This window comes from Sarcophilus harrisii, chromosome 2 (genome assembly GCF_902635505.1).
Source record: "Sarcophilus harrisii chromosome 2, mSarHar1.11, whole genome shotgun sequence".
Classification (NCBI taxonomy): Eukaryota; Metazoa; Chordata; class Mammalia; order Dasyuromorphia; family Dasyuridae; genus Sarcophilus; species Sarcophilus harrisii.
In genome coordinates, this window is record NC_045427.1 from 522949569 (window position 1) to 522958477 (window position 8909).

Here is an 8909-nt window from a genome sequence, read left to right on the forward strand (position 1 = left end):
GCACAAAAGAGGTTTTACGGTAGAGGAGAAGATGAGAGAGTCAGAAGGAGTACTTGAACCCTTCTTTCATCAGAATTGGCTCAAATAGGAAATAACATACTCAGTTGAGTATAGAAATCTATCCTACCTTACAGGAAAGTAAAAGAGTCAGATAAGGGTCAGGCTGATGGAAAGGAGAGTAGATTGAAGAAGCTAATAGTCAGAAGAAAAACACTTATGAGAGTGGACAGGATGAAAGGAAAAAAACAGAGACAGAGACAGAGAGAAACAGAGACAAACAGACAGACAAAAAGAGAGACAGAGACAGAGAAAGGGAGGGGAGAAGGAGAGGGTGAGGGAGAAGGAGAAGGAGAGGAAGAATGATAAAGAGGAAATATAATGGAAAAATATACATTAATCATAACTGTGAAAAAAATTTTATAAGCAAGTTTTTCTGATAAAGACCTCATTCCAAAAATATAGAGAGAATTGAGTCAAATTTATAAAAATGAGAGCAATTCATCAATTGATAAATGGTCAAAGGATAAAAACAGACAGTTTTCCGATAGAATAATCAAAACTATCTTTAGTCAGTCATATGAAAAAAATGCTCTAAAACACTATTGATCAGAAAAATGTAAATTAAAACAACTCTGACATATTATCCATAACTATCAGATTGGTTAATGTGCCAGAAAAGGAAAATGGCAAATGGTAGAGGAGATGTGGGAAAATTGAGATACTTTTTTAAAATTTTAATAGCCTTTTATTTACAGATTATATGTATGGGTAACTTTACAGCATTGACAATTGCCAAACCTCTTGTTCCAATTTTTCCCCTCCTTCCCCCCACCCCCTCCCTCAGATGGCAGGATGACCAGTAGATGTTAAATATATTAAAATATAAATTAGATACACAATAAGTATACATGACCAAACCGTTATTTTGCTGTACAAAAAGAATGTGGTAAATAGGTATGATGGGATACTATTGTGCTATAAGAAATGATGCTTTCTGACAAACCTTGAAAGACATATATACTGATGCAAAGTAAAATGAACAGAACCAGGAAAACATTATATATAAGAACAACAATATTATACTATAATCATGTATAAAGTATTTGACTATTCTGATTAATATAATGATCTCAAAGACCCAGTATAAAATTCCAATTTTTAAAAATCAATTTGCTAGTCTTCTCTTGTTCACACCCAGCCCCCATATTTTCAATAATTTTTCAAAGAAAAAGAAAACTCTTACAACAAACATTCCTAGTTAAACAATGTGGTTCTTTTACCATTGTGGATACCAATGCAACACTTGATCTATTCATCTGTCATTGAACATTCATACTACATGTTTAATCCACTTCCTTTTCTGTTCAATCTATCCTTGATGATATCTTCAATATCATTACTGGGAATATACTCTATTCTATTCATACCCAGTGTATATCCTTCTATTTGAATCGCCTACAATTTTGATGCTCCTGAGATTGTGATTTTCCATGATTTGTAGTTGTTTAGTATCATTAGTAAAGCAATGATATTTTAAAGACAGGCTTTTTATAGCAGGAGAAACTTGAAATTCTGAAAGGCTATATAATTTCACAAGTAAAATTCAGGTAATTTCCTTATACTATTTTTCAGATCTGGGACCAGCTCATTACTTATCTGCAATATATCTATATATTTATTCAGTTCTACCTAATTCCTAGTCCAGTATCCTCTAATACTAATTCAAGCTGAAACTTTTCTGTAGAGAATGCATACAATACTATATAGAGATAGAGATAGACAGACAGACAACCATTAAATCAATGTTACCTAATTATAGATTAAAATTTGTCCAAAACATATATATGTACATAAATATATGATAGATTAAATCAATGCATGACTATTTTAATTATATGTCAAAATTTAGACAATACACATTTTTAATCCACTTTGTTTTTCATTTGCGGATGGTTATACCAATCTTTTTTTTTTTTTTTTTTATTAACTGTGGGCATCATTAAGGGAGTCCTGCAGTATTATGGGTACTCAACACAACAAACATACTATGATCTAAGAAAAGGAGCACCTAGATTATTTATTGATAAGGCATTCCTTAAATTTTGCAAGGATATCCTTCAAAAACTTATAGAAAGAATATTCCTCCTTATTGATTAAGTACATAATGGACATCAAACAGAGCATCCTGGTATATTTTTTTTTAAATGGGAGGAGCTCAAAGGTGAATAAAAATACTTTTTTCTTATACTGACACTGATAAAACTGAGCAAACAATTTGGTGATGGAACTGGATATCAAAATGAACAACTGCTCTGTAATAATAATAATAGCTTGCATTTATGTATGGTACAGTTTGCAGTGTCTTACATACATGATTTCATTCAATGCTGGCAACAACTCTATGCTATTATTATTATTCTCATTTTACAAATGGAGGAAATAGACTCAGAAAGGTTAAGAACTTAACTAAGAAAAGTTAAGGGTAAAAAAAGCTCATAATTATTTGTCCAGGGTCACACAACAGTTATATTTGGTAGGATTCAAATTTAGTCTTCTTAATTCCAGGACCTTCTTTCATAATCCATGCTGCCTTTCTATAGTCACTGACTATAACACTGAATTGTTAACACTGCTGGTTGTAAGCAGCAGACTTGTTTTTGTAACTGATCTATACAGAAAATAGCATCTCTTTGGATTTGTTCTTAAATGGGCTTTGAGATTCTGAAAAGCTTTGTTAGTTGGGAAAATGGTAAGCTATATCATTCCATGATTCCCATCTTTTTGGCTGTCCTACAGTTCATTTTCTGTAGCATTTTTCTTAGTGACAGTGTTTACTGACGGGTGGCGACTCAGATCAGAGGGTTGTCTGGCATCCATTCCTTCCTCGAAAAAGTCTTACAAGTTGCATTTTATTCAGAAAGGTCACATTCCAGAGTTCAGTTAAAATGAAGAGTTATAAGATTTACCAGAAACCATTCTATTCTCCTTGAGAATCAGCATCTGGGAAGCTTCTGGTTGTTTTCATCATCATCGTGTTTTACTAGTTCTTTTATGCAGTTTATCTCTCACAGTGTTCATATGTAACAAATCACAACATTTACATTCTAATACTAACATAGATTATAAGAAAACCAATAAAATCTAACCCAGATTGGAGATAATCTGATAGTCTTAACATTTATTACTGATTTTTTTCCTAAAAAGTATGTTTTCCTTGGCCAGTTTGGAAAAAGGAGTCTCTATGCTTTAGCTTTCAGAGTTGTAAGATCCTATTTGTCTAGTTAATTTGAACTTTAATACCATAGAGAGTAAACTAGAATCTGGGAACTTACCCAGCCCTAATCTTTCTGGTTTTCTGTTCTTACTCTAGGAATTTTAGGAGATTCATTCTTTCTTCGTTGGTTATCAGAAACCCTTGAAGCAATATAAAATACCTGTCTTATAAACTAAATATAGGAGAATGATTTCAAGGAAAAAAAGTTTACAAAGATAGTTATCCATGCATGATATACCTAGGATAACAATTCTGAATTTTGTATTTGGACAAATGCCACAAGAGAATTTAAGACATATATAACTGCCAAGTAAAATTCACTGGTTTCTCTTTAATTAAAATTAGCTGCTTTCTGTCTGACATGATATTTCTAGCTAAAGTTTGAGCTGTGATTTGATTTTTAATTTTGAAAAGTGCTTCCACTTTAGAAATTGATCAACAATTGATAGGGATTTAAATAATTATTAGGTGCTTACTATGTACAAGGCACTGAAAAAAATCTAAAGACCAAGATGAACTTGTCCCAGACCTTAAGGAGATCAACATTTTATTATAAGTAGGAAGTATACATTAAATAAGTATTTTATATAATATAGAGTAAAGGGAGAAAAGGAGAGATCTAAATGTTCTAAGAAAATTTGAGCAAACACTAACAAAAAGAAGAATCATGAAGGCAGGGGGTAACTTATTAAAACAAAGCATGAAGATAAGAGATGGAGTTTTGAGGTTAAAAAAAAGAGCTAAAAGATCTTAGCAGGAATAATTTTTCTCTTTTTCTTGAACGGAGGTTAGATGGCAGAAAAAAAATATCGTCTTTTTTCAGTCTCTGTCTGAAATTCTGTTAGCAGTATAGGCTTAGCTGGAAAGGAGAGAACATGAAGAATAGATAATGATAAATTGAATGGAAAAATAGGAGCCAGAGTGTGTGGAACCTAAAATGTCAGTATTAGGAGTAAGTATTTTATTCTAGAGGCAACAAGAAGACACTGAAGGTTCCTTTGTAGGCTAGTAGTACAGTCAGAGCAGTTCAAGATTATTTTGATTGCTGTTTGAAAGATGTTTGAAAAGTAGGGAGAGGAGTGGAGATAGAGAGACTAATTTGGAGGTGATTTTAATATTCCAGGTAAGAATATCAAAGTGGTTTACTTTGTTTTGAGAAGGAAGACAAAGAAACAAAAATGCTGCCCAAAGTGAAAAGATAGAAACTACAAACTCTCAGCCAAGATATAAGTCCTAATAGGTCAGAACAAGTCAGGAGGGAGCAAACTAGAGTTTCTAAGGCCCACAGGGAATAGTTACTAACAAACATGACTAGACAATCTGCTCTTAGGGTAGAAGTGTTCTGCACAAATCAGACAATCTTGGCATTCCATCCAGAGCTGTCAACTGTACAAGGTTATTCCATCAAAACTTCTAGTGTAGGGTACAGAACTTCAAGACAATGACAAGGTTGGATCAATCAGCCTCAATGCCAAAGTAGCAACCAACAGAGACTAGTGTTTGTTTGTGTGGGGGTGTCAATACCCAATATAAATGATAACTTCCACATAGACTTTGTATCCAGAACATGCTGGATGGGGACTACCTCCAGAATAGAGCCTAGGGAAGGGAGCAGACAGGGGGGGCAGGTGCAATGACATCATCAGAAGATACTTACTGGTCCTGTACTTACAGAGTTAAATCTCTGTGTATATGGCCTATCCTCATGTAAGCTTATGCATGTATTTTTGTGGGAGAGCAGGCCAGACATGGGAAAATATTTAATTGAGGTTTTTTTCTTAACTTGATGGTTCTTTAAATGCCTTTGCTTTGAACTTGTGTCTTCTGGATAAGAAAGGTAAACACATTAGAATACTAGAGGAATGCAAGCTGAAATTTTCAGTCAATGTGGATACAAGGAGAACTTTGAACATGGAATTACCTTGTCTGGATGAATCATATGTGAATGGGGAGAGGAAGAAAATACCTCCATGTCCTACAACAGAAAAGTAGAAATAAATTGTCCTAATGATTACTTATCTTTTTTTTAAGGGAGTATCTATAAATATTTGTTGTTAAGTCTTGTCTGACTCTGTGACCCCATTTGGGGTTTTTTCAGCAAAGATTCTGAAATAGTTTGCCCTTTTCTTCTCCAATTCATTTTATAGATGAGGAAACTAAGGGAAATAAGATTAAATGACTTTCCCAGCATCATGCAGGTAATGAACCTGATTTGAACTTGGAAAGAGGAGTCTTTCTTACTCTAGTTCCAGCATTCTATGCACTACCTACTTAACTGCCCACTTTTAAGTATAAATACAAGCAAACAATTGAGGGTTGTGAAGAAAATTTATCAGAAATGGTTCATTCTTTCAGTATTATTTTTACATTTAAGACAAACTGTACTGTGAGATGAGGCATGTATGTTTCAACCAGTTGAGACAGACATTCGCCTTCTCATGACCTTACCAAAACATCTTCATTGTAAGATCTCTATCCTCATACTCATCATTGCACTCAGTAATGAGCAGACACAAAGGTAATCAAGTTTCGCATTATGAGGGTGAATCAATTGTTGCATGTTTAATGCTTTGTGTTTTCAAGTTTTAGTCACTATTAGGATAAATTATAGGTAATTAGTATGAGCCATAAAAATACATCCTTGATTTTTTAAGGCAATTTGAAAAATTTCAAAATGTTGATTTCTCTTTTAAAAATTAGCACACAAGTATATTTTGAGATGGATGGTGATGCTTGTAACAATCACTTTCTTAACTTTTTTTTTATTAAAGTGTTTTATTTACAAAACATAGGCATGGGTAGTTTTTCAACAATGACCCTTGGAAAACCTTGTGTTCCAAATTTTCCCCTCCTTTACCCCACCCCCTCCCCTAGATGGCAGGTAATCCAATACAAGTTAAATATGTTAAAATATATGTTAAATCCAATATGTGGATACATATTTATACAGTTATCTTACTGCACAAGAAAAATCAGATTAAGAAGGGAAAAAAAACTGAGAAAGAAAACAAAATGCAAGCAAACAACAACAACAACAAAATTGAAAAGTCTATGTTGTGATCCACACTCAGTTCCCACAGTCGTCTCTCTAGATGTAGATGATTCTCTTCATCACAAGATCATTGGAACTGGTTTCAATCATCTCATAGTTGGAAAGAGTCATGTCCATCAGAATTGATAATCATATAATCTTGTGGTTGCCATGTACAATGACCTTCTGGTTCTTCTCATTTCATTTAGCATCATTTCATACAAGTCTCCTCAGACCTCTCTAAAATCACTCTGTTGATTGTTTCTTATAGAACAATAATATTCCATAACATTTATATACCACAATTTATTCAGCCATTCTCCAATTGATGGGCATCCACTCAGTTTCCAGTTTCTTGCCACTACAAAAAGGGCTGCCACAAACATTTTTGTACATGAATCACTTTCTTTAAAATGTTTGTGGCAGCCCTTTTTGTAGTGGCTAAAAACTGGAAACTGAATGGATGTCCATCAGTTGGAGAATGGTTGAATAAATTGTGGTATATGAAAATTATGGAATATTACTGTTCTGTAAGAAATGACTAACAGGATAATTTCAGAAAGGCCTGGAGAGACTTACACGAACTGATGCTGAGTGAAATGAGCAGGACCAGGAGATCATTATATACTTCAACAACAATACTAGATGATGACCAGTTCTGATGGATCAGGCCATCCTCAGCAACGAGATCAACCAAATCATTTCTAATGGAGCAGTAATGAACTGAACTAGCTATGCCCAGAAAAAGAACTCTGGGAGATGACTAAAAACCATTACATTGAATTCCCAATCCCTATATTTATGCACACCTGCATTTTTGATTTCCCTCACAAGCTAATTGTACAATATTTCAGAGTCTGATTCTTTTTCTACAGCAAAATAACGTTTTCGTCAGGTATACTTATTGTGTATCTAATTTATATTTTAATATATTTAACATCTACTGGTCATCCTGCCATCTAGGGGAGGGGGTGGGGGGGGTAAGAGGTGAAAAATTGGAACAAGAGGTTTGGCAATTGTTAATGCTGTAAAGTTACCCATGTATATATCCTGTAAATAAAAGGCTATTAAATTAAAAAAAAATGTTTGATAAATTTGCTTTCTGAAAAACCCTCATAGATTCTTGGCAGTTGAAGACCTTAAGAACAAACATAATAGGATTAGATGGAAATTTTGAGAAAAAAAAAAAAAAAAGAAAATCTCTTAGCCCACTATAAGTGCTTAGTGAATATTAAGTAGATCAACTATCCAGTATTCAAGAACTGGTTATTCAGTTTGTGGATTATCATGATCTTTTGTTATTTGTCTTTTTCCCCTATCAATGTCTTTTGACCATTTTCCTACATTTATTAAATCTTTCCCCTACAGAATGGGCAGAAGACTTACCAACCAATTAATTTAGCTTTTTGTGAATAGCTGAGACAATTTTGAGAGGAAAACTGACAAATTCTTTCTAAAACCAAGCTTTGTTACTTTTGAGGATTGAAGTTATTTCCATTGTCTAACTACCACGGATAAAAGAACACTTGTATTAGAGCAAGGATGACAATAGGTCTGTAACAAGTTTTTGTTTTTTTTTTTTTTTCCAGTTTTACAGCTTAGAAAGAGAAGTATACAATACTGAGGGAAGGACAAACTAGCCTGGATGTACATTAAATTTCATACCAATAGAAGAAGAGATGCAAATATTTGGGTGGATTTATTTCACTTCCAATTCAGCTTCTAGTCTCTTAGTCTCTATTCTCTACAGTAAACTCATTACTATTCTTAGATTTTAAAAGTCTCAATTACTTGTTATGAAAGGGAAATTGATATCCTGAAAGGCCAGACGGAAAATTTATTTCTAGAAATTGCATTAGATGATATATAAAGTCTCCATTGTTATCAAGGGGGTGCTAACCTTCTCTCCATTTATATAACACAGGAAAAGCTAGGCGGTCTGGGGGTTAGAGCACCAGGCCTGAAACACATCCTCCTGGGTTCAAATCTGTCTTCAGACACTTACTATGTAACCAGGGGCAGCAGGCTCTCAGTCCCATTTGTTTCAGTTTCCTCTTCTGTAAAATGAGCTGGAGAAGGAAATGGCAAACCAGCCCAGTCTCTAAGCCAAGAAAACCCTAAATGAGGTCACCACGAGTCTGAAGCAGCTGAACAGCCACATATAAAAAGGGCTCCTCATGCCATCTATTGGATTTTACGTGAACTTCATGTCTTTGTTAGATTTACTCGGTACTTATTTCTCAGATCTAGGATCATGGGATTATAGATTTAAATCTGGAAAGGACCTTAGAGGTAACTTAATCCGGTCTCCTCATTTTAGATACCAGGAGACTAAACCCCAAAGACGCTGGGTATTGCTGGCAGAGTAAGGATCTGAACTTGGCTTGTTGGGCTCCAAAGGCAGCACCCGTTCTCCTGGATCTTCCCTCTCTTCATGTAGAGGCAACGTGGACAGAAGGCCAGCCTTGCCATCCTAAAGCTGGGGTTCCAGCCCTTCCTCTGACATATACTAGCTGTGTGGCCACAAGCGAGTTGCTTCACATCTTCAAGATACAGATGGGTTAGAGTTTCTATATCAGGGGCTCCCTGCATCAAGAAGTACAG

At 34.5% G+C, this 8909-nt stretch overlaps 1 pseudogene; it reads right to left on the minus strand.

The window, feature by feature from the left end:
- Positions 1-8137: 8137 nt before the first annotated feature.
- LOC111719400 lies at positions 8138-8227 on the minus strand (annotated as a pseudogene).
- Positions 8228-8909: the final 682 nt, after the last annotated feature.